This window comes from Mustela nivalis (assembly GCF_964662115.1).
Source record: "Mustela nivalis genome assembly, contig: HAP1_SCAFFOLD_1098, whole genome shotgun sequence".
Classification (NCBI taxonomy): domain Eukaryota; kingdom Metazoa; phylum Chordata; class Mammalia; order Carnivora; family Mustelidae; genus Mustela; species Mustela nivalis.
In genome coordinates, this window is record NW_028135566.1 from 143,389 (window position 1) to 170,399 (window position 27,011).

General features: G+C 36.5%; 1 protein-coding gene and 1 long non-coding RNA gene across 2 annotated transcripts in view; one reads left to right on the top strand and one right to left on the bottom strand.

The window, feature by feature from the left end:
• LOC309857705 overlaps positions 1-17,327 on the bottom strand; it is a 29,033-nt gene extending 11,706 nt beyond the window's left edge. Inside the window, exons 1-2 of the long non-coding RNA XR_014307864.1 lie at positions 17,141-17,327; positions 15,024-15,140 (exon numbers count right to left, since the gene is read on the bottom strand). This is a non-coding gene — a long non-coding RNA (uncharacterized lncRNA). The remainder of the gene's footprint in view (positions 1-15,023; positions 15,141-17,140) is intronic.
• Positions 1-27,011, top strand: part of LOC309857704 (GTP-binding protein Rit2) — a 201,237-nt gene that overhangs the window by 140,723 nt on the left and 33,503 nt on the right. The gene's annotated exons all lie outside the window — the stretch shown is intronic.

Consider the following 27,011-nt stretch of genomic DNA (forward strand, 5'->3'; position numbering starts at 1 on the left):
TTGTATTGGTATGTACTTTCCACTCAGAACCGCCTTTGCTGTGTCCCAAAGATTTTGAACAGCTGTGTTTTGATTTTCATTTGTTTCCAGGATTTTTTTTTTTAATTCTTCTTTAATTTCCTGGTTTACCCATTCATTCCTTAGTAGGATGCTTTTTATCTTCCATGTATTTGAGTTCTTTCCAACTTTCCTCTTTTGGTTGAGTTCTAGTTTCAAAGTGCATTTGTCTGAAAATATGGAGGAAAGATCCCATCTTTTGGTACTGGTTGAGACCTGATTTATGACCCAGGATGTGACCTATTCCAGAGAATGTTCCATTTGCTAGAGAAGAATGTGTACTCTGTTGCTTTGGGATGGAATGTTCTAAATATATTAGTGATGTCCATCTGGCCCAGTGTGCCAGTTAAAGCCTTTATTTCATTTTTGGTCTTTTGATTAGATCCATTTCAGTGACAGGGTGTTAAAGTCCCCTACTATTATTGTATTACTGTCTATGTGTTTCTTTGATTTTGTTATTAATTGGTGTATATAATTGGCTACTCGCATGTTAGGGCATAGATATTTAAAATTGTTAGATCTTCTTGTTGGACAGACCCTTTAAGTATGATATAGTGTCCTTTCTCATCTCTTATTATAGTCTTTGGCTTAAAATCTAATTTATCTGATATAAGGATTGCCACCCAGATTTCTTTTGATGTCCATTAGCATAGCAAATTGTTTTCCATCCCCTCACTATTTATCTGGAGGTGTCCTTGGTTCTAAAATGAGTTTCTTGAAGACAGCATATTGATTGGACCCCTCCCCCCCCATTCTGATACCCTGTGTCTTTTGATTGGGGCATTTAGTCCGTTTATGTTAAGGGTTACTACTGAAAGATATGAAACTAGTGCCATGGTATTGCCTATAAGGTGACTGTTATTGTATATTGTTTCTGTTCCTTTCTGATCTGTTACTTTTAGGCTCTCTCTTTGCTTAGAGGACCTCTCTCAATATTTCCTGTAAGGCTGGTTTGGTGCTAGCAAATTCTTTTAATTTTTGTTTGTACTGGAAGCTTTTTATCTCTCCTTCTATTTTCAATGACAGCCTAGCTGAATATAGTATTCTTGGCTGCATATTTTTCTTGTTTAGTGCTCTGAATATATCACACCAGTCCTTTCTGGCCTGCCAGGTCTCTGTGGATAGGTCTGCTGCCAATCTAGTATTTCTACTGTTGTATGTTACAGACCTCTTGTCCCGAGCTGTTTTCAAGATTTTCTCTTTGTCACTGAGACTTGTAAGTTTTAATGTTAGATGACAGGGTATAGACCTTTTTAAATTGATTTTGAGGGGCATTCTCTGGGCCTCCTGAATTTTGATGCTAGCTTCCTTCACCAAATTAGGGAAATTCTCTGCTATATTTTGCTCCTATATACCTTCAGCCCCTTCTCTCTTTCTTTTTCTTCTGGGATCCCAATTATTCTAATATTGTTTAATCTTATGGTATCACTTATCTCTTGAATTGTCCCCTCATGGTCCAGTAGTTTGTTTCTCTTTTGCTCAGCTTCTTTATTCTGTTATTTGGTCTTCTATATCACTAATTCTCTCCTGGGCCTCATTTATCCTAGCAGTAAGAGCTTCCATTTTTTATTACACCTCATTAATAGCTTTTTTTATTTCAACTTGGTTAGATTTTAGTTCTTTTATTTCTCTAGAAAGGAATTTTATATCTCCAGAAAGGGATTCTCTAGTATCTTCCATGCTTTTCTCAAGCCCAACTAGCATCTTGATAAATGCCACTCCGAAGTCTAGTTTTGACATATAACTAATGTCTGTATTGATTAGGTTCCTAGCTGTTGATACTGCCTATTTTTTTTTTTTTTTTTTTTTTTGGTGGTGAGTTTTTCTGCCTTGTCATTTTATCCAGAAAAAAATAGATGAATGAGAGAACAAAATAGTAAAAGAGTAGCAATGACCCCAGAAAAATACACACTAACAGAATCAGAAGAGACCTGAAACTAGGGGGATAAAAAAAAAAAAAAAAAATATATATATATATATATATATATATATATATATATTTATGTATAAAAAATAAACTGGTGAATAGAAAAGAGCCACCCACTTGATTTTGGGTGTATATTGGTCTCTTTGAAGAAACTGCCTCCCAAAATTTTAAGGAAAGAAAACATATATATATATATATGGGTAAACATGATGAAGGGATGGAATATGGAAAGACAACATTTTAAGGAATATGGAATATGGAAAGATGAAAATTTTAAAAAGATTCTAACAAATAAATTGATAAAATAGAAGTCGATTTAAAAAAAAAAAAGAGTTAAGAATGTGATCAGGCTGGAGACTAGGACAAAGCCATGTACTAGATTTAGGGTATATTTAGATCTATTAGAAGAAACTGTATCCCAAAATTTTAAAGAAAGAAAAACTTATATGTATACAAAAAAATAAGGTGAAATACAGTGAAGGGATAGAATGTGACTATAACAATGAAAATTTGAAAAGATTTTTTTAAAGATTTCATTAAGTTATTTGACAAAGAGTGAGACCACAAGTAGTCAGAGAGGCAGGCAGAGAGAGAGGGTGAAATAGACTCGGCTGAGCAGAGAGCCAATGTGGTGGGTTTTCATCCCAGGACCCTGAGATCATGACCTGAGCCAAAAGTAGAGGCTTAACCCACTGAGCTATGCAGACACCCCTAAAAAAGATTTTTAAAAAGGTCTTGATAATATAAAGTAGTTAAAAAACATTAAAATAGGAAAGAGGAAAAATTATTAATAAATAGAATACGAAAAAAAAAAAATTTAAAGCTTAACTTTGAGGGGCCCCTGGGTGGCTCAGTGGGTTAAGCCTCTGCCTTTGGCTTGGGCCATGATCTCAGAGTCCTGGGATCAAGCCCCACATTGTGTTCTCTGCTCGGCAGGGAGCCTGCTTCCCCCTCTCTTTCTGCCTGCCTCTCTTCCTACTTGTGATCTCTCTCTCTCTCTGTCAAATAAATAAATAAAATTAAAAAAAAATTAACTTTGAAAAACTAAAGAATAATGGGACAAAAACCATGAATTCTATGTGTTGTATTCCTGTAGCTCTGAAGTTTTGCAGTTCTAATTGATCAGTGATCTTGATCTTGTTGATCTTCTGGGGGAGAGGCCTGTTGCAGTGATTCTCAAATGTCTTTGCCTGAGGTGGAATTGCATCACCTTTGCCAGGGGCCACCTAGGTAACCTGCTCAATTTTGCTCTTAGTAGCTTTGTTCCCTGAATGCTTTCTGTACAGCTTTGGAAGACGGGGGTGAAAATGGCGGCCTCCCAATCTCTGGCCCCATAGGAGCCAAGAGCTCTAGGCCCCACTCCTCGATGTACCCTCAGAGAAAAGCAGTCCATCTCTCCTCTCTCTCTGTTCTCTGGCTGTGCTCCTTGCTCACCCGACCTGTTACCAAGCATTTCTATCTCTGGTGCATGGTCCCATTTGGAGTCTCCAGACCCAGCAGATTTCTGCAGTGTGTCCCTGCACTGCCCCTCCCAGAGGAGGAAGGAGGGGTTCTGCCCGGATCTGCCATTTGTGGGGTCACTGCTAGAAGAACAGTTGCCTGACTGTGCCTTGGATTATGGTTTAAGGAAACCCTGAGCTGAGAGCCCACTCCTCGGCTGTCTCTGCAGCTGGCTTCTCTGCTCCGATACCGGGAGCTCTGCCACACTCAGAACCCCCTGGTCTTTTTGTGACCCCGTGGGTCCTGAGACCACTGCTCCCACAAGGAATCCACCCCTCACTTAGCCTCTGGAGTGATATCCTTCAGAGGAGCAGACTTCTAAAAGTTCTGATTTTGTGCTCCACTGCTCTACTGCTTGCCAGGAGTTGGCACTTTCCCCCGCAGTCTCTCGGCCCTTATATCACCTCGGATTTACTTCTCCCTATGTCCTACCTTCCAGAAAGTGGCCGATTTTCTGTTCCTAGCATTGCTAGTCTTCTTCTCTTCGACCTCCTGTTGCGTTTGTAAGTATTTAGAATGGTTTGATAACTATCTAGCTGAACTCCTGGGACCTGATGATATTTAGGTCTCTGACTATTCTGCTATCTTGCTGCTCCCCCCTGAAATAGTTACATTTAAATGGAGAATTGATGTTGGGGACCATGGACAAAAGTACTTAGAAAATTTGATTAGGATCATTTTACAGAAAAAATTAAAGTCAAGAGATGAATTTTTTATTTAATAAGTAGATGCTTCCCCCTCTAACCTACACATTTAAAGAAACTACTTAGAGTGCACCAGGTTGGCTTACTACTAAAGTCAATTCAAACCACTTTTAAGAGACATTGAAAACCAATGAAAACATGAATGTTAAAACACATATTCTTTTGGAGGGCTCTAAGTTTACAGTGAGGATGATCAAGTGGAAGGAGAGTTTCCCAAACTTCCCCTGCTATTTGGATAAGAATATTCAATAATGAGCTATTACTTTGGAGGAGGAAAATGCAGTTAACAAAACATGACTTTTACTACAGTTTTGCATAGGAAGGCAGAAAGGGTAGAATTAGACTTTTGAATAAAAGCCGAAATTAATGCAATTTTGATATATCCTATTATTAACAAGAAATTAATCTGGAGTTCAGGTTTTTCTCCCTTTCAATTCAGTTTTTCACCCTTTTAACTATCTTCTAATGTGATAGGCGGAATTACATTTTAATACAAAATGTTAAATATCTCAATATTATGGCTCATAAACCCAATAAACCTTTGCAGCCATATCTGCCCTATTCATGTGGCACATGACAGCTATCTCTTGGAATCTCTTGGAAATAGAAAAACATTTCAAAAAAAATTAAAAAAGAAAAGAAAAATAAAAGAAGAACATTTCATTAAAAAGAAAAACAATGTATTCAATAGTCAAACTCACACACAAAAATATGTAGGACAAGGCAATGGAGAAATTCCCAGTAAGACACTGCAGACTGTTACAGTTTTCCTGATTATTTTTGTTTTGTTTTTCTAAACTGTAATCTTCCAAGCAAGAACATGCAGGGAGTGAAGAAACATCTTATATGGGGACTCTAGGGAGAACTCATGTCGAGTCATTTATATTAAATACTCCATACAGCCTTCCGAACTACCTGACAAATGGGTTTACTTCTTTCCTTCTCATCTCAGGAAATAGGCCTTTGTTATAGTCATTATTAACCTGACAACTCATATACAATAAAGTGAAGAATCTTTAGAACTACCTCATCAACAGGCTACTTTCGTGGTGCCACAATAAACTATTTTCCTAAGACTTTGAGATTATTGAGAATTGGGGTTTCACTTTTGTTTTTTCATCTTAAACACAATTAAAAATATTCACTCACATATGTAGCTCTCCATATCTCCACTCCTAGAATATTTTTATTTAATTTTGCATAGGTATTTGGAATGCATTACGATCAACTATCAGGTAGATATATTTTCACTCTTCATTATATTTTTGTTCTCTTTTCCTTTTCCTGGTATTCTGCTTCTTTTTGAAAGGCTGCCTGGTATTGTGCAAAAGAGTGTCATCCTTCTTGAATAAATAATCTTAAGAGGAAAGATGGGGGGGAAAGTGCTTTAAAAAATGTCTTTATAATACATACATCTATGTATTTCCAAAACTGATATGAAGGACTTTGTGGTGGCGATTTGATAGTTGAATCAAAGTGGTTCTATGGAAAAATGAGTTACAGTCAAGATAATAATAGTCATTAGCTACTTGTCAATTTATGAGTCTGTGCTTGACCCTGAGTTGGTAGCTCAGGTGATTAACAGTTGTAGAATAGAAAGCAAACACTAGGGAAACTCATGCTACTTGGAGACCTTATAAATAGCATTCCTGGGTTTAAAAGGAGGAGATAATTGTTTTCTGAGTGTATAAAACTTCTGGTACTGCTGTTGGCTATAGAAAACAAATTTTGGCCAAAGTAGTGGCATTGGTGGCTCTCAAAGCATGGTACATTGACCACTGGGGAATTGCTGGCACCTAGTCAGAGAATCCTTAATGTCAAAATTCTTTTTATAAATTGTTTTAGTGTTCTCAGTTCTTCATTTTCTCAGTGTGTTGACATTTGCACTGACAGTACTGAAATTATAATTGATAAAGCTGCTGGTGCCTTAGAATAAGTCATTGTGATGGTACCAAATTATATTAGTAATTTTCATTTATTCTTGATCACCACCACTTGTAGTAAAAATATACCAATTTCATTTAAGAGTGTCTTTTGTGAATTAGTAGAAATGTTAAATTTCTACCCTTGAAAATATGTCTTTAATATTCTCTATGAAAAAAATGGTATATGCACATAAAGTACTTCTGTCCCATAGTTATGTTAGATGGTTAGATCCAGGAAAAGCACTTGGGCAATCCAGTGGCATACTAAATTCGCCACTCTGTTCATAGAAAAATCACTTTTTATTTGCCATAATGTCTGACTGACAAAATACAGCTATTCAGACTTATGTATTTTCTCAAAAGCAAATGAATGAGCTTGTTACTTCAAGGAAAACAAATGATAGTATTATCAAACTTTCAAATGAAAATCAGTATTTTGGAAAATCTGTATGGATAATATGAACCTGGTTAGCTGTCCAACACTTAAAAACTTTTCTCATGAAATCAATGGCAATGTTAATAAATCTGGCTTCTTGACAGCTTATAATGAAATGTGTCAACATTTAGTAATTCAGTTTGCTTATAAACTATTTCCAAATGAAAGTTGTAGGAGTTTTCAAAAAACAATTTATGGGTAAAGATTCATTTAGGGTGTCTGGTTGGCTCAGTCAGTTAAGTGTCTGCCTATGACTCAGGTAATGATCCCAGGGTCCTGGCATCAAGCCCCATATTTGGCTCCCTGCTCAGAGAGAAGTCTGCTTCCCCCTCTGCTCCTCCCCGCACTCATGTTCTCTTTCTCTTTCTCTCAGATGAATAAAAATTAAAAAAAAAATTCATTCAAAATTCAAGATTGACCAATGGATTTTAATTTTAAATGTAATGAGTTTATTGATGTCATCTTAAATTTACCCATTGCAACTAACCTTTAAGAAACTACTTCTTCTGGAGAGGTGCAAAGATGACAGAGAAGTAGGGGACCCTATTTCAACTGTTTCCCTGAATTGAGCTGGTTATCTACCAGACCATTCTGAACACCCACAAAATCAGCCTGTGATATAAGAAGAATATATCTGGATCTCTACAAACAGAATAGCTCAGGCAGTTGGTGTTGAGGTATGAGGCATGGAACTGTGATTCTGTGGGCAGATATTGGAAGATAAATGGGAGGGGGAGGAAGCCTTGGGGCTCCTGAGCCACTGGAGTGCAAAAGCCTCCTCCGCTGGGGACCAGGCACAGACTCGCAGACTGGTAGCAGCAAGGAAAGGACTTTAGGGTGGCCCCCCCAGACTGAAACCTGGACCTACAAATGCAAGCATGAAAACTGGGGGTGGCTGGCAGTTTTAGAAGTACAAAGGGCAGAGACATGCCTGGACCTGAAAAGGAGGGCTGGGAGTGCTGCTGTGGGGTGCAAACCCAGAATGCTGAGGTTTGGGGCAGCAGAGACAGAAGTGGGGACACTGTGGCCTGGAGAGCTGAGGGGCAGACTGCAATATCTCTATTCTGAGACAGAGGTTTGGATACGGTCACTTCTGCTCTGATTTGTGGGGGTGGGGGGAGCGAGGAAAAGTGCCAGAGAGCAAAAACCACAAAAAAAAAAAAAAGTTTTTGCTGAGCCCATTCTCCCCCCACAGAGGGCAAGGAAACTCTGTCCAAACAGGGTTGCCTCAGTAACAGTGTGGCAGATCCCTCCCCCAAAAGAAAGGCTGGAAGAACAAGACACTGACAACCCTAAGGTCACCACCTATAAAACAGGTGCATCTTGCTTGGGTTGTGGTTAATAATTTGGATTCTGTACATTCCATCAACCACTCCTCAACAAAATGACTAAGAGGAGGAACCCCCAACATAGGAAAAACTCAGAGACTGTGACCTCTGTCACAGAACTCATGGATATGAATATAAGCAAGATGTCGGAAATAGACTTCAGGGTAACAGTTTGCAGATAACAACTAGGATGAAGAAAACTATTAATGGCAACATAGATTCTCTTAAGGGTAGAAATGAGAACTGATCTGATAGAACTTAAAAATGCTATCGATGAGATCTCATTTAATCTAGATATTCTAATGGCTACAGTAAATGAATTGGAAGAATGAATTGGTGATCCAGAAGACAAACTGATAGAAAAGAAGGAACAGCCAGAGGCCTGGAACAGCTTAAAATCCATGAAAACAGAATTAGAGAAATAAATGATGTCACGAAACATTCTAATGTCAGAATTGCTGGGATCTCTGAGGGGATATAGAGAGAGGACAAGAATACATATTTGAGCAAATGATAGTTGAAAACTTCCCTAATCTGGGGAATCAAACAAGCATTCGTGTCCTAGAGGCAGAGAGGTCCCTTCCCAAGATCACAAAGAAATAGACCAATGCCCCAACATGTAATAGTAAAACTCGCAGATTTTAGAACCAAGGAAGCCATCTTAAGGGCAGTTAGGGGGAAAAGATTCATTACACACAGAGGGGGAAACATCAGAAAAATGTCAGACCTGTCCACAGCAACCTGGCAAGCCAGAAAGGGCTGGCAAGACATAGTCATGAGAATATGCAGTCAATAATTCTTTATCTGGCAAGGCTGTCATTCAGAATGAATAGAGAGATAAGGGAGCTTTCAGGACCAGCAGAAACTGAAAGAATATATGACCACTAAACAAGCCCTGTAAGAAATATTAAGGGCAGGGGGGCTTCTACAAAATGTGAATGACCTAAATGCCCCCATAAAATGGCACAGGGTTGCAGATTGGATAAAAAGATAGGACCCATTCATATGCTGTCTAATAGAGACTCATTTTGAACCTAAAGAAACATCCAGACTGAAAGTGAAGGGATGGAGAACCATCTTTCATGCCAACAGACCTCAAAAGACAGCCGGGGTAGTGATTCTCATATCAGACAAATTAGATTTAGACAGATCACCTAAGCAAAAAAATCAAGAAACAGAAGCTTTGAATGACACACTGGACCAGATGGACCTCACAGATATATATAGAACATTCTACCCTAAAATAACAGAATATTCATTCTTCTCAAATGCACATGGAACCTTCTCCAGAATAGATCACATACTGTGGAACAAATCAGTTCTCAATCAATACCAAAAAAATGACAGTTTTCCTTGCATAGTCTCAGACCACAATGATTTGAAACTGGAACTCAATCAAAAAAAAGTTTGGAAAAAATTAAAACACTTGAAATCTAAAGACCACCCTACTTAAGAATGTTTGGGTCAACCAGGAAATCAAAGAAGAACTTAAACAATGCATGGAAACCAGTGAGAACGAAGACACATCTGTCCCAAACCTATTACAGCAAAGGCGCTCCTGAGGGGGAAATACATAGCCATCCAAGCTTCACTCAAAAAAATAGAAGAATCCTGAATACACAGACTATACTTACACCTTGAGGATCTGGAGAATCAACAACAAATTAAGCTTAACCCATGCATGAGAAGGGAAATAATTAAGATTAGAGCAGATATCAGTGAGTTAGAAACCAGAAATACAGTAGAACATATCAATGAAATTAGAAGCTGATTCTTTGAAAGAATTAATAATAATTAATATGAATTAACAAGAATTAATAAGCCACTGGCCAGACTTATCCAAAAGAAAAGAGAAAGGATCCAAATTAATAAAATTATGAATGAAAGGGGAGAGATCATGACTAACACCAAGGAAATAGAAACAATCATTAGAAATTATCACCAGCTATTTGCCAATAAATTAGCTAACCTGGAAGGAACAGATGTATTCTGGAAACTTATAAACTACCAAGACTGAAACAGGAAGAAATTGACAATATGAATAGACCAATAACCAGTAATGATATTGATGCAGTGATCAAAGCCTCCCACAAAAGTGCAGGACCTGACAGATTCTCTGGGGAATTCTACCAAACATTCAAAGAAGAAATACTACCTATTGTCCTGAAGCTGATTCAAAAAAATTAAAACAGAAGGAAAACTTCCAGACTCGCTCTATGCGGCCAGCATTACCCTAGTCCCAAAGCCATGCAAAGACCCAATCAAAAAGCAAAATTTCAGACCAATATCCCTAATGAATATGGATACCAAGATTCTTAACAAGATCCTAGCTAATAGTATCCAACAGTACATTAAAAAGGATTATCTACCATGACCAGATGGGATTTATCCCTGGATTACAAGGGTGGTTCAACATTGACAAATCAATCAATGTGACAGAACACATAAATAAGAGAAAAGACAATTGTCAACTGACATAGAAAAAGCATTTGACAAAATACGGTGTCCTTTCCTGATTAAAACTCTTCAGAGTATAAGATAGAGGGAACAGTACTCAATTTCATACAACCCATCTATGAAAAACCCATTATGAATATCATTCTCAATGGGGAAAAGCTGACAGCCTTTCTCTTAAGGTCAGGAACATGATAAGAATGCCCACTCTCATCCCTATTGTTCAACATACTACTAGAAGTCCTAGCAACAGCAATCAGACAGCAAAAATAAAAGGTATTCAAATTGACAGAAAAGAAGTCAAACTCTCTCTATTCACAGATGCCATGTTACTTTATGTGGAAAACCCAAAAGACTCCACCCCCAAATTACTAGAATTCATACAGCAACTCAGTAATGCGGCAGGATACAAAATCAATGCACAGAAATCAGTTGCTTTCTTATACACTAACAATTAACTGTAGAAAGAGACATTAGAGAATCAATTCCATTTACAATAGCACCAAAAACCATAAGATACCTTGGAATAAAACTAACCAAAGAGTTAAAGGATCTATACTCTAGGAACTATAGAACATTCATGAAAGAAATCGAAGAAGACACAAGATGGAAAAACATTCCATGCTCATGGATTGGAAGAATAAACATTGTTAAAATGTCTATGCTGCCCAGAACAATCTATACTTTCAACACTATCCTGATTAAAATACCAATGACATTTTTCAAAGTGCTGGAACAAAAAATCTTAAAATCTGTATGGAACCAGATAAGACCCCAAATTACCAAGGGCATGTTGAAAAAGAAAAAGCTAGAGGCATCACGTTGCCTGATTTCAAGCTACATTACAAAGCTGTGACCACCAAGACAGCATGGTACTGGCACTAAAACAGACACATAGACTAGAATAGAGAGACCAGATACGGACCCTCAACTCTATGGTCAAATAATCTTCAACAAAGCAGGAAAACATACCCAGTGGAAAAAAGACCATGTCTTCAGTGAATGGTGCTGGGAAAATTGGACAACTATATACAGAAGAATGAAATTCGACCATTCTCTTATCCATACACAAGGTTAAACTCAAAATGGATGGAAGAACTCAATGTGACACAGGAATCAATCAAAATCGTAGAGAACATTAGCAGTAATCTCTTGGACATCAGCCACAGCAACTTTTTTCAAGACACATTGCCAAAGGCAAGGGAAACAAAAGCAAGCATGAACATTAGGACTTCATCAAGATAAAAAGCTTTTGCACAGCAAAGGAAACAGTCAACAAAACAAAGAGCCATGGAATGAGAGAAGATATTTGCAAATGACACTACAGACAAAGGGCTGATATCCAAGATCTATAAGGAACTTCTCAAAGTCAACCAAAAAAATAATCAAGCAAAAAAAAAAAAAAAAATGGGCAGAAGACATGAACAGACACTTCTCCAAAGAAGACATACAAATGGCTGAAAGCCACATGAAAAAATGTTCATCATCATTAGCCAGGGAAATTAAAATAAAACCACACTGAGATACCACCTTACACCTGTTAGAATTCAAAAAATTGACAAGGCAAGTAACAACAAATGTTGGAGAGGTTGTGGAAAAAGGGGAACCCCTTCCCACAACTTGCACTGTGGGAATGCAAGTTGGTGCAACCACTTTGGAAACAGTGTGGAGGTTCCTCAAAAAATTAAAAATTGAGCTACCTTATGACCCAGCAATTACATTACTGGGTATTTACCCCAAAGATACAGATGCAGTGAAAAGAAAGGCCATATGCTCCCCAATGCTCATAACAGCAATGTCCACAATAGCCAAACTGTGGAAAGAGCCAAGATGCCCTTCAACAAATGAATGGATAAAGAAGATGCAGTTAATATATGCAATGAAATATTACTCAGCCATTAGAAAGGATGAATATCCAACTTTTCAATCAACATGGGTGAGACAGGAGGAGATTATGCTAAGTGAAATAAGTCAAGCAGAGAAAGTCAGTTATCATATGGTTTTACTTATTTGTGGAAATAAGGAGTAGCATAGAGGACATTAGGGGAAGGAAGGGCAAAATGAAGTGTGTGGGGGGGGGGAATCAGAGGGGCAGATGAACCATGAAAAATAATGGACTCTGAGAAACAAACTGAGGGTTTGAGAGAGGAGGGGAAGGGGAGATCAGTGAGCTCTGGTTGATGGGTATTAAGGAGGGCATGTATTACATGGAGCACTGGATATTATACCTAAACAATGAAGCATGGAACACTACATCAAAAACTAATGGTGTACTGTATGGTGACTAACATAACATAATATACACCTTTTTAGCTTTTTAAAAAATAAATAAAATTACTTAGATATATATCATTAAAAAAAAAAAGAAGGAAAAAAGAAATACTCTTTGCAACTTCTGGTATAGTACCAAAAGGTTACATGTACAACATGTACAAAAAGTATTCTATCCAGAAAAAGAATACTTTTTTCCCCCTCCCACCTATATATCTGTGTGAGCCCAGATTTTCTTTATATACTTTAACCAAATAACATATTGGCAAATATGGAATTAGGAGCTTTATCAGTCAGGGTTTTTGTCTACTATCTGAAAGCTGGAGAGCCAGGGAAGTGGGTAGTATAATCCAGTTTGAGTCTGAAAGCCTGAGAACAAGGAGATACTATGGTATAAGTCCCAGTCCAACATCTGAAGGGAGAAGATGGATATCCCATCTCAAGCAAAAGGAACAACTTCACCCTTCCTCTTCTTTTTGTTCTGTTCAGTCTCAAGGGATTGGATTGGGTGATGCCCAGTTGAATGTGTTGAGGGTGGATCTTCTTTACTCAGTCTACTGATGTAAATGTTAATCTTTTTCAGAAACACCCTCAGAGACACATCAGAGATAATGTTTTACCACATATTTCTTAGCCTACTCTCCACATAAAATTAGCCATCCAAGAAGCGGGTATGAAAACCTTTCTTTCATTAAGACACATGGATTTAAAAAAAAAATGTAAAAAAAAAAATACTATTCTCACCAAATTCTGTTTTGTAAATTAGTTATTTTGTTTCATAAAAGTTATTTATGTCAACACTTAATGGGGTTTATTATTTTTTAAAATGGATTAAGGGGACGCCTGGGTGGCTCAGTTGGTTAAGCAGCTGCCTTCGGCTCAGGTCATGATCCCAGCATCCTGGGATCGAGTCCCATATCGGGCTCCTTGCTCCACAGGGAGCCTGCTTCTCCGTCTGACTCTGCCTTCCACTCTGTCTGCCTGTGCTCGCTCTCGCTCACTCTCTCTGACAAATAAATAAAATCTTTAAAAAACAAACAAACAAATAAATAAATAAATAAAATGGATTAAGATTTTAAAGTCTGTTTTAATTTATAATACGGAAATACTAAGGTATAACCCCTATGATAAAAAGAACTACAGGATTTTCAGTAATTTTTAAGAGTGGGGTCCTGATCCTTATCTTACACTGCTCACAAAAATTAACTCAATAGTAGAGGCTTAGATGTAAGACCTGAAACTGTAACAAGACTCCTAGAGGAAAATAGGGAAAAAGCTCATTGACATTGATTGTGGCAATGATTTCTCAGATGAAACATCAAAAGCAGAGGCAACACAGGCTAAAATGAACATATTCTCCTTATCTGGAAATTTCGTTTTGCCCTTTGGGGCTCCAGTCTTCCCACTGATAATTTTCACGACCTCTCAGGTTTCCTTCTCAGAAATTCTACATGGTCTGTTATGACAATAAGAGCTGTATGAACTCTGAACAAGATGGGGATAAGACAATATGGGGTGATTGGGATGTTGTCTGGAATGATAAGAATGGATCTGAAAAATCAAGTTTGATGGATGGAAAGAAAAGTGATAGTCTTTTCAGTGAAACACAAAGTCATAATAATGAGAATTTTTTAGAAGAATGTGTGAGTAAAAATGAGAAGCTCTATCTGACTATAGCAAAAAGTTCACATAAAAGATCAGGGATAATTACCACGAGTGATGATACAGGATGATCGGCAGTCTTGAGACTTAATGCTTGGGACTCCATCTAATTGCCAAACATGTGCTCCCAAACTGCTGTGTGAACCAGCAGACAAAGGCAAACACATTTAAATAAACATCCATTTACATTTTAATATCTGTGTGTTTTGATAGTTATGTATGTATTTTAATGAGTAAATTTAATTTCTATTAGTAACATATACTCAACTAGTTACAAAGATATAATTACAGTGATATAAAATTCTCCTATAAATATATTTACTTCTGGAATACTGAATCAATTTTTAAATGCCTCAAGTAAATAATAGTACATATGAAAGGCAGATATCTAATTAAACAATTTTGATTAGAAAACTCTTCTTATTTGAAAGGTCAAACATGATCAGAATAAATTTAGATCTTTTGTGTACTGGGAACCTAAAACTTACACTAGCAGGAATCAAGCAACTACCAAACAAAAAGTCCTAACAGATAACATAATTGTCACTGTATTGTCTCCTTGCCAGTTACATTTCTGTGACAAATTCCTGATCATTGACATTTTTTTTAACCCCCATATGCCAGAGATTGGGGCCACTCACCTCTCTTTTCATCTTTTAAAAAATTTGTTACAAATTAGTATTCCACTAATCTAGTTCTGAAATGATTTACTCTCATCCATAGTATATTCAGTTTAAAAAAGGCATTTTAAATGCTTACCCAAGGGTGAGCTGAATATAGATTTGGGAAACTTGGCTTCTCATTTTAGTTGCCTTGCTTTGGGCAAATTATCCGGGCATCTGTATTCTTTGATGATAATTGTGATTCCTTATAATTCTAAAATGTATAAAAAAGACAAAATGTGCTAGACACAATACCAGGTGTTCTACACACCATCTCATTTAGTTAATGATCCTAACTGTAGATGCAGATAGCACCATTTTAGAAGTAAGATGGCTGATGCTCAAGGAAGGTAAGTTCCACATATGCTCAGATATGAAACTATCCCTTAAAAAAGGAATAGCCTTATGGTTGAGTTCTGCAGTTGTGCTCAAAATTTGGAGTAATCTCTCAAATTTCCTTATTTTTCACAAGAAAATGGCATATGAGGAAGACACCCTAGCTTGAAAAACCTCAGTCACAGCTAGTGTTAAACATTTATAGAGATAAAATTGTGCAGAAAAACACTTAATGCCAAGAAATTAAACTTAAATTTAATAATGATTCCAAATAATGGGGATGAGTACAAACAAAACTTCTGAAAATCACTTAGAAAACTAATACAGTAAATCATTAGGATCCCAGTTATTCCTACAAAACTAATGGAATCAAAAATCAACTGTACCAAAGCTTTGCAAATAAAACTTGAGACTTGAAGTAAAATTTCCACTGGCTGCATTTTTCAGAAATTTTGAAAGTGCCGTGTCTCAATCAGATCTGGAAAACAGTATTTAATGACCTAATAAATACTTCTATTTATAAGATACTGATGTCAAAGATGATTATGAAGAATTAAGATACGTTTTTATAAAATATGAGAAAAGAATAAGTACATTATCTTATTTAATTCCTTTTGAATCTATTACTAAATTTAGAATTAAATGTTAAAGCAAATATGTAACTTACTTTACAAACTTAAAACTTCTTTTGGATCCTCCCATTTGGAATTTGGAAAGTCCTAAGTATTTGACCAATAAGATAGATACTCATCTAATGATACATGACTAGGAAATTAGAGAAGGGTTTCAAGCATACGTGTGTTGGAATTCAAAGCACATTGTGTATTCAATAAATCATATTAAAATTTTGTGTACCCTCTTCTGAATAGTGGGACATTTCAAAGGAGAGTAATGGTTACTGAGGTACTTGAGACAGTCCTAATAATAGATGTAAGATGTGAACAGAGTATTAAAGGATAACTAGAATTTTTATTGATAGAAAAAGCATTGTAGTCACAGTAAGTATCAAACATTGTCATTCCATTTTTTAAAAATTCCTCTGTTTTGGTTGACTAATAGTAATATTATTTTCACTATTACCAAAGATATCTTATATTTATTGAGAGTTTACAGTCAAGCACCATGCAGAGCATATTGGAAAATATCTCATTCAATTCATATAACATTCTTGAGGATTGCTCTTGTTCTCATTCTAACAAAGAGAAAATTGAGGCTAAGGGGGGATTAAGTAATTTGCCTGATAGCATAAAGAAAATAGCAGAACAATGGTCCACACTCAAGTCTATCTAAATCCATTACCTGAGTTCATAAACCATACTGCTCTGTTGCCTTAATCTTTCATTCTATTTTAAGATTAAATAATCTCTAGAGGGAGAAATTAGTGAAGATGGGAATTGGCAAGGAAGGCTCTATGCTGGACTATATATTGAGTTTGGCTTTAAGAGACTTAGATATACACTGTACAATTTAGATACGCAAAAGGGGTCTGGGAAGATATGATAAGGTGAAATAGGAGTTTATAACTATGGATGTATTGTGTATGTACAACCACATTCATCCTAATTGAGTAGTGAACAAGGAAAATATGGCTTTGCCAGTGTTAATTCTTTGAAATGTTCTTCCCTGGAAAGTTTTCCTTGAACAACTAAGAGTACATGGATGTGGAGTTATGATTGATCAAAGATTCAAGGAACAAATATCCTTAATATATTACCCAAAAGGGAATAATAAATGACCTTGCCAGAACTGAATTGCCACCTTCCATTGGATGTGAAGATATGACATTTTTGTCTCTGTCCATTAAATGTTCACACATAAACTATTCTTAATGTGAAGTCTGCATTGATAATACAGTGTCACGTGTTCTGTGAGACTTGCCTGATATTTGAGAAAACCTAGGGAAGAATTATTGAGTGTCCTCTTCTCGCTCTTTGGACCCACTCTTCTCCTCACAGTTGCCCATGGAAGGCTTTAGGCAGAACTAAATAGTGCTTGATGTAACTCTGAACACATACATTTCAATGTAGGCCTCACTCAAGCTGTGTACTCCATCATCCTTTCTGTTCAGCCCCTGCAAAATTTAAAACAAAAAACCAAAACTAAAAAGTCAACATTTTTACTTCAACTAGAATAAATTTTGTCACTTGAGTTGAGTAAGTCATATAATTTTGTTACTCTTGAAGTTGGAATTCAGGAGTGCATTTAAGATTGCACGGGCCAACTATAATTTGGATCAATCCATGTAAAAAGCCTCGTTTCCTTCTACTTACCTTGATATTCCGTCATTGCCACGTCCATTCTTTTCCTCCTAGAATTTTTCTTGCCCTAATTTCTCCCTCACCACTCTCTGCCAGTCCATTTCTGCCCATTCATCAATGTCCAGTTCAGGCTCCGTTTCATTCATGAAGCCTCCCCCAGCCACTCCAGCCCTCACTAATCTTCACATTTCTCTTAATTTCTTGGGTATTTTGAGTGACATGTATACATGTCACACAATTAATTCCACTTGCAGGGTTAGAATCTGGTTTCATTTAAGTTTACATAGCTCTCCTTGTCCTTGCTTGTCCTATAGGATGTGTGTTAAGCATTTATTTAGTAAAGCATTTATTTAGTAAAGCACTATTATTTAGAACCAAAGGAATGACACTTAAACACATTCCAAATACTAGAATCTATAGTCTTTGTAAGTGCGAGTTTAGTTCCTGGAATAATCTTGCTGTTGCACTAGTTGGTGATTGATCATCTATGACTGGCTGTATGTACTGGTGACTGCCCTGTTTCTCACCTTCTTTCTGTCTATGGCTCCTGAGGATCATTCACTTTCCTGGCTCCCTAGAAATAATCTTCCTTAATCTGGGTGTGTACTTTTCTCCAGGAGTACAGAGAAGATTCCACTTCCCCTAAGCCCTACATATAAGGCTGTCCATCTTATAACTGAAGCATTTAGATTCTCTGGGAGGTCATATTATGGTTAGGCTTGAAAGCAAAATTGCTATACCTTATCTACTTTTTAGTTTCTTTGACTCACCCTATGAACATTGATCTCCAGAAATCTCATTCTTAGAACACTCATTTTATAGCTTGTATGTTTTTTTGTATGATCTTGGTTTTTTTTTAATCTGAGCTGTCTTACATTTATACAATACTATTGTCTTATATACATGTATCCTCTACCTATCTACCTATCAATCATCTTGCTAGCCAGGCAGCAAATATATGCAGGAGTAAGAATTTATATAGGATAAATAACCTAGATTGATTTGATGGGTCATCTTGCTGCTTCTTTGATGTAACAACTTAGTTCAAGTAAGCTGAGTACCACATCACGTACCACTTGTAACTGGGAGCATATCAGGTGCTTAGAAAGTTTGTACTCAATAATACATGAACAGTAATTCTTGTTAATGCTACAAATAATCTATAAGAGCAAGAGACAACTTTTGAGCAGCTCAACTAATGTCTGTTGAATCGATGGTTAAATGGTTTTCTTCTAGACTTCTAGGGTTGATCCAATACTTGGCATCCAGATAAAATCAATAATGAACATATAGAGAAACTGCATGTTTTGCTCATATTTTCAAAGATAGTGAATAGCTAATGCTTTACTGAAAAAAGAAGCTAACATTTACTATATTTACAAAGTGTTATGTTTATTTTATTCACAATTATGAGAAATATACAAGACAAGAACAATATAAAGAGGAAAATTCCTTATTGCCCCACAACCAAAAGTCAAACAGCAGAAGTCTGTCATTTCTAGCTTGGTCCTATCGGATCCTTATTTACAGCTCCACCTGAATGGTTTCATTTAAGTTTTCATAGCTCTCCTTGTCCTTGCTTGCCCTGCAGGATGTGTGTTAACAAGTATGCAAATAACTGAGAAGCAAAGAGCAGAAGAGAGGAGTCAAGAGAACAGAAATCCCTCCCACATCAGAACAAGCTCATATGCACTGGTACATTTTTATACACAACTATCAATATTTATCAATAACCCAGCTCAATTCTACCAGTCTTCTGCCTGAAAATCACAAGGAATATAGTGACAGATGTGTGGAGCACAGACCTGACCTTCAGAATAGCTGCCATCAAAGCTCTCAGGGAGAGATCCAAGAGGCTGCGATGGGCGGGTGGCCAGGCAGAGTAAACAAAAGGAAGGGTTCACAGCTCCAAGGCTTTCTCCCTGTTGCTTTCAGTGGAGAGAAGGCACGAATTCCCATCTGTCCTTCTCAGTATTATGAAGAAAAACATTCACGAGAGATGATGCTTCTGATCCAAGAGCATAGATATTTAAGCAGCATTTTAAGTAAGAAAAAGAGACAGATTTGTGTTCTTTTAGAATGTAGAAACTGGAAGGTGGAACAGGAAATTATAATTTATAGAGTTTATGTTTATTATTCCCCACATACCAGAATGCATAAAATCAGAGAAATTTCAGAAATCAACTAAGTTTTCGTTTTTCTCAGGGCGGACATTCATTTCTTTTTATATTTATTCATTTTCCATCTATTTGGCTTTTGTGATTTGAACGCACTTTCACAGATTTAAGTAAGTGGTAGGGTTTGGTGCTTGGATTTTCACTGCAGGACAGCCATTCATGAGATGATACTTTTGATCAAGATATTTATCAACTTTGTGCCTCAGTTTCTTCCCATGTAAAATAAGGATGAAAACCGTTATACCTACAGTTGTGAGAATCAAAGGCATTTTAGAACAGGTAAGGCATTTTAGAACATAACAGGTAAGGCATTTTAGAATATAACACCTGCCCAATCCTAAGTGCTCAGTAATTATTGGCAATTTTTAAGTTTCATAACATAGGTAAATCAGCGACTCCCCCTATTTCATAGATAAAGGATGCACAGATATTATCACTTTTAAAGACTTATTTATTTATTTAGAGTTTGCAAGTGAGGGTAGGGGTAAAGGGAGAAGGACCCAGAAAGTCCTCAGCCAGACTCTCTGCTCAGAGCCCAAAGCAGAACCTGAGATCATGACCTGAGACAAAATCAAGAGTCAGCAGCTCAACTGAGCCACCCAGGCACCCCAAGAATGGACAGATATTATTAAGTAACCTGCTTAAGTTAAAGAATAGTCAATGGAAAAGTCAGAGATGCCCTTTGGACAATATTACCTTTGGGTTTACATAGGCATTAAATAATGATTTCATTTATAGACCATTTTCAAATCATATTGACTTCTTTTACAGAACCTCTATTCCTCTTATTTTTTCATTAATTCTTTTGTGTATATTAATTTATTAAACAGATTATAAACTCTGTACGTTGATAATAGTATTTGCATGTCTTCTGCATCTTTCTCAGCTCCTGCTATAATACTATGAAAGAAAAACTGCATTAGATACTTGTTAAAAATGGAAAGGAAGACTGTATCCAAGACCACTACAGTAGGGGCTAAGACGTTGCAATAAGGCAGAGAGTCTGAGCTTAATTCCCTGGAAACAAAAGGTGTGAGGGTTTTTAAACAAGGGGGCAAGGTAATAGGAAAACAAGAACAAAAACAAAAACAAAAACAGAAACAAAACAACCAACCTGGAGGATGGGGTAGGGAATCTGTTCAGTGTGATTAGGCCATCTATGTTTCCTATTGGTCTGCTTATTGAAGTCAGGCTCCTACCCTTCCACTGAGATGGGGGATAGGGGACCTATCCTTTTTAGTTCTTATGTTTCAAAGGGATGGCTCCCAGGACCTTAAGGAAAACATTCCTGTATTGTAGAAGATCTGCATCTCAAAAAGGTGGAGAATGAATTTACAATTGCAAATTTCTGAAAATAAATACTCTATTGTTTTGTTAATTTATTCTTTAATTTGATCTTTGGAATCCAACAAGATCTTAGTCAAACTTCTTATTTTTACAATGCGTATGGTTTGTGTTAATATTTTTTGAAGGAGTTACATAGAGAAGTCAAATGAATCAGTCAAGGAGTTTAATGAATCATAAAGGATGTCTTGTCCGAGGCATTTTTTTTTTCAGTGCTGTAACTTACAGTCACGTATACTGCCTCTTTGTGTGTATGTGCTGTCTTTGCCCATTTTCTGGTGGAAGTGCTCAAAAGCTTTAAGATGCTCAAGAAATAAGTAAGGGAAATGCATGAAATGAGAAATTGGCTATTTAGATTTAGACATTTGGAATGCTCACATGCAGCTGTAGCCTCTAGGATTCAAGGGAAAGCAATGTAGACATCAAGGCAAAGATAGGTTGGGGATGGTGACTGGAGAGTCATTGACATGGTGTGGGGAGGGAAGCCTTGCAAAAGAACGGCTTCTACAAATGTGAGCTAACTCCATGTATGTGTGTTGTCATTTTTACTTCTAAATATATTTAAATTGTTCACCAGGAAAATCTCTTGGTGTTTCATAAATGTCATTTTTAATCTATGTCTGTATATTTTAGAAAAAGGTCTTTGTGGTAAGTCCAGTATATATTTTTGTACAAGTAATCATTAGTGATCACACTTGAGGACATTTTACAAAGTTTACACATGAAGAGGAGAGGAGAAATGACTGTCAGTGAGATTTCCAAGGGTTAACTAAAATTATCTGTTCTCTTAATTGACAGAAACTCACCATCTGGAGCTGCCATATTTTCTGTAAAGATTTCTTTCTTTCCTTTTTTTTTTTTTTTGGTGACACTATGAGAGAGAAAATGAGCATATAATTCCTGCTTTGACTGCTGAAGGGAGCAGTCCAGACCTAATTAACTAAGGGGCTTAATGATAGCATTTTAGAATACATGTATACATCAGTCTCTCTCTGTGCCTCTGCTCTTAAAAGCACAGCAGCCAGTCACAGGCAACTTGAGGCCTTTGAATAGCAAGTTCTTGATGGTCACTGTAGGACAGACCAAAAAAAGTTTTCCTGAAAACCAATTTGCAAATGAAGATCAATAAGAGAAAAAGTCAAGTCAGAGTTAGAACGGGGCCACTGTTCTTTATTTACTGGCGATCATTTTATAGAATATATTTTGTCTATCTATGATTATTTTGTACTTAAAGATGATGTAGTGTATACTTCCTATAATAGTTCTATTTTAATGCCTGAATACTACACTAGAATTTGCTATTATTTCTAGATTCTAGCTTTCAATGTTTGTAATGAACTTCATCTTATAGTGTTCACATAATAACCAGACATTCTTTCTGGCAAGGATATAGTTCTAGGAGAATACCTTCTCTTCTATCTAGCCAGCCTCTTTGATGGGGTAAATGGTGAAAATTCAATTTTTTGTTAATACTGCATTCCACAGATAGAATGAATACTGAACTAGGCTTTGTTTCTGAAATCTCCAACCAATCAGAAGTGATGGATGATCTCTAATTAAATGATAATAAAAATATTGCCAATGAAGTCCATCATAACTGAATTGAATCTCATGCTTAGCTCTTAATACTCTCTTACTTGACCTATAAGCAACATGAGCTAATGATCACGGTTTTTGTTTTTTTTTTCTTTGTAACTTGAAGCATCTTTCATTTGGCCTCTAGGTTTCTACATTCTCCAGGTTATCTTATTATTTTATTGGCCACTGTTTACAAGTCTCCTTTACTTGTTCTTCTACCTTTCCTGATGTGCAAATGTGGAAAGTCCCAGGGATTTACTTAGACTCAAAGAAGTAGGACCAAGGCCTAAATACTGTCTACCTTTGAATCGTAAATTTTTGTCTCCACCCTTATTTTTCTTTATTTTGGAATCCAGAGGTGTATTTTCAACTGCCAGACTAGCGTCTCTTCTCCATTGGAATAATAAGTATCTCAAACTTAAAGATTTACAAACAACATCTGTATTTTTCCTACCCCTAAAACTTTTCCTTTCATGCTTTTTCATTTTGGTAAATAATACTGAGTGAATAGTACATTGTTCATCCAATTAGCCAGACCACAAGTTTAGGAACAATCCCTAGTTTTTCTTTAAACTCACATGCAACCCAGGGGCAATACATTCAAAGTCAAATCTGACCATTTTCCACTATGTTTTCTACCATTATCCTGAACTGCTATACTTCATAGATTCCTTCTCTCCTTTTTTTTTTTTCTACCATAGATTCCCAGTGAGTCTGTTCACATACCTATTGATCTTTCTGAAATTGTGACTCTGATAATATCACTTCTCTTCTTAATCTCCTCCCTGTGGCTTCTCATCACACTTAATTCCTGCATAGGGCTTTATGTTTGCTATCTTTTTTTTGTAATCAATAATTGAGAGTGTGGGATATAGGGTCAAAATCCTTAGATTTTAATCTAGACTCTATTTGGAACTTTCATCAAATTACTAATCCTCTCTGAGCTTTCAACGTCTTTATCTATAAATGGGCATGATAATAGCACTACCTCATAAGGTTGTTGTTAGTTTTAAGAATTAAAAAGGTATTTGATAAGAATCACTTAAAACTGGAATTTTCTACTTTCTTGTATAATTTTTAATGAACACACAGTGAGTTTGTAATAAGTACTCAAGGTTAAAGATTATCATGATGGTGTTGGTATCACTTCCATGAATCAGTGAGTTCTATGAAGACAAGACTGAGTACATCTTATATATTCCACAACCAGAGCAAGCTATGGGGCTAACACCTATCAATAGACCAGAAAATTATTGTTGAATGACTGAAAAAATGAAATAATCTAATAAAAATTGTCTATTCTTATCCTCAGTTTCTCTTTTTGATTTTCTCTTTTTCAACTGTTCATATGCTTATATTTTCCTAAGACCTAGAAAAACCTTTCTTCAGAATTTACCCTTCCTCTCTGTTCACTCCCTCTTCTACTCTGCTTTACAATATACCCCAAAAGTCAGCACACTGGCAGCTGTTCATTTTCCTTACCAAAGTAAGCTGAGCCTACCTTTGAGCCTTTAAGGCATCTCTCATGTTTTCACCACATCATCTGCTGCCTTAAATGTTATACTTATTTCTCTACTGAGTAGCATTAGGGAGAAGAACAGAAAGTAGAAACATGTGTGTGTGTGTGTGTGTGTGTGTGTGTGTGCATGCACGTGCACTTTATTAGGTTTCTTCTGTCTCTAAACTAGTTTTGAAAAATTGAGCAAAGAGGAAGCTCATCAGTCCCTATCAGAAATCTATCAGTTTTCTCCTAAGAGGGTATGGTAATCATTAATACTGTCTACAAAATATACTCGGATCTTTGCCTTCTGGACAGTTTCCTTATGCTTGAATGGAGCTATATGATTGGTTCTAACCAGTGAATTTTAAGTGGGATGATATGTGTCACTTATAGTCTAAAGCATTTGATTGCTACCTTGAGGCTCTCCAGAACTCTTTATTTTCTCTTGAGCATGGTGACTGACCTTATTAAAGATGGTAGCTATTTGAATAGGCAGTGTCCCTAAGTGAATACAATACGCAGAGTCCTCAGGCAATCTGTGATAAATATTTGGTGTATAATAAACTTCTGTTACTTGGTACCACTGAGATTTACAGTGTATATGATTACAACATAATCTTGCCTATTCTGACCTACCATAAGTTGATTTTCTCAACAAAAATATCTTTTCTTGTTTCTTTTGCAGTGAGAAAAATATAAATAAGGATCATGCTAAGTACTCAAAAGCTAGTACAATTTTTAAGTCTCAGTCTCTGCTGTCATATTTTTGCATCTAAACTTAGAGGAAAAACATACATATGGTCATGGTTGTGCTTGTGTTTCTATCAGGCCAAAGATCATGAAATTTCAGAATCTACTCTGAGCTTCTCATTTAAAAAATGTTTGCTTGTGGGAAAATGACACCTAGTTAGACATCAGATTTTCCTATTTTATGCTAATATCGATATTAAAAAACGAACAAACAGAATAAGGTTGTATCTCCATGGTGTCCAATTAGTCATTTGGTTTGGGTTAATAAAAAAATCTTAGGCAATTTGAACACTTGATTCTATGTAAAGAAAATGTCTTGTTAAGTGACTGACCATATGTCTCTGCACGACATAGAAACTGCCTAGGGAAAAGATGGAATTGTGGTGTTTTGTGCTTTGTCTTCTGGGCTCAGGCCCAGGCTTTTCACAGGCAGTGGAATGATGTTGTCAATTTATAGGGCATGGAGGGAACATGCTACTCTCCAAGGAAAAGGAGGAAAAAATCCTCTTTCTGGCCTCTCGCTTCGTGATTTCTGCCCTACAGTCAAATTATTAGATAGCGTCTGAGCAAATGACCCAGCTAAGTAGCCCATGCCGTTAGAAAAAGGAGTCAAGTAAAATCAACTCCACTCAGTTTGCCATTTAAATATGTAGACGTTGAAACAGAATGAGTCCTGAATTGAAACTTCAAGGAGAGAAAATCCTTTGTAAACGGTCTGAATTACTCTCCTTCTCTTAAGTTCTATGAGCTTGGAAATGCCTTTTTAACTTTGTTTAAAGGAAGTGCTAACCTATTGGCTCCTAATGACACTGATTAATTGCTTTTCACAGCATTGGTAAAATTGTCAATTCTATTACTTCCTCATGCATGCCAGGTCCAAGATTTTCCACAAAGTCTTTCATGTAGCCTTTAGAACTTACAGAAAAATCAAGTAAAATGAAAGGAGGTACTTCCCTCTATTTTAAAATATTTAAGAATACCACGGAGGACTAATCCAGCTTCCATGTGACAGAGATAAACATGGGAAATCTAATTAATGCCAACCGCTCTGTCCTCATCTACTCAATTATTACTTCTTCAGGCTCATTTCTCTGCCTTAATTGACAGGATACAGTCAAATGTTTGTATTCATTAAAACTTCAATCATCTTTCATAGCAATCATTGTTATTTTATGTTAAATTGAATAATTAATTACTGTGTGTTCTACACAGTGAATCTAGATTCATTGAGGGCAGGGATTGTATCTGATTTTGTTCATCAAGCATATAGCACCGATCTTGCACTAATTTGCTTTAAAAAGGACATATTTCAGTTGGTTTATCTCTGTATGGGCTAACTACAATAGTCTGCCATCGTTAATACCTTAGCTTGCCATGCCCAAGATCTAGAAAATAAACTTTTTTCTTATCCACCAGTTTATATCCCTGATATTCATATCTTAAATTGTCAATCCATTGCTCTGCTTTTCTCATTTATTCCAAGCATATACAAAGAGCTACCTTCCGTTACTTTGGTTTGAATTGATTTCCTTTCGATCTGTTTTTCTCAGGGAGTCAGAGATGTCAGTTCTGCCTCAAACTTTATGATCAGTTCATAAATATCAGGAGTTTTAAAGACTTTTACTTATTTACATGCACATAAATATTTATTAAGAAAACACCAATATTTACCCTTTGCCTTGCACAGAAGGGGTCTAAAAAACAATTTTACTATTCCTTGGATGAGTAGATATTTAAAGTGTATTAAAAAACAGGACTTCTTTATGCTGCGTACAGATGTGGCTCTTTTCAGAGGATAAGTCATGTCAAACCAGAGGAGAATTTTAAAGACACATGTCTGTTCTCTTCTCGTGACCCTTTACCCAGACCCATGGCTCTCCCAGGTGGCCCTAGTCCTGGTGTGTGGTAACAGCATGTATAGAGCGCATCCGAAAGGTAAAGACAAACATCCTTCCAACTATCCTCCTCTTCCCTCCCTCAATCCACTTTCCTTGAAGGCCAGTGCTTATGAATTAATATAAGCAAATTTAGTGTTAGGTTCTGTAAGGAAGGAAAAAGTATTCTTTGACCTTCTTAGGATCTCTACCTTAGTCTCAAAATTAAACTGACAAAGACAAATTAATAGGAAAAAAGCATACAAA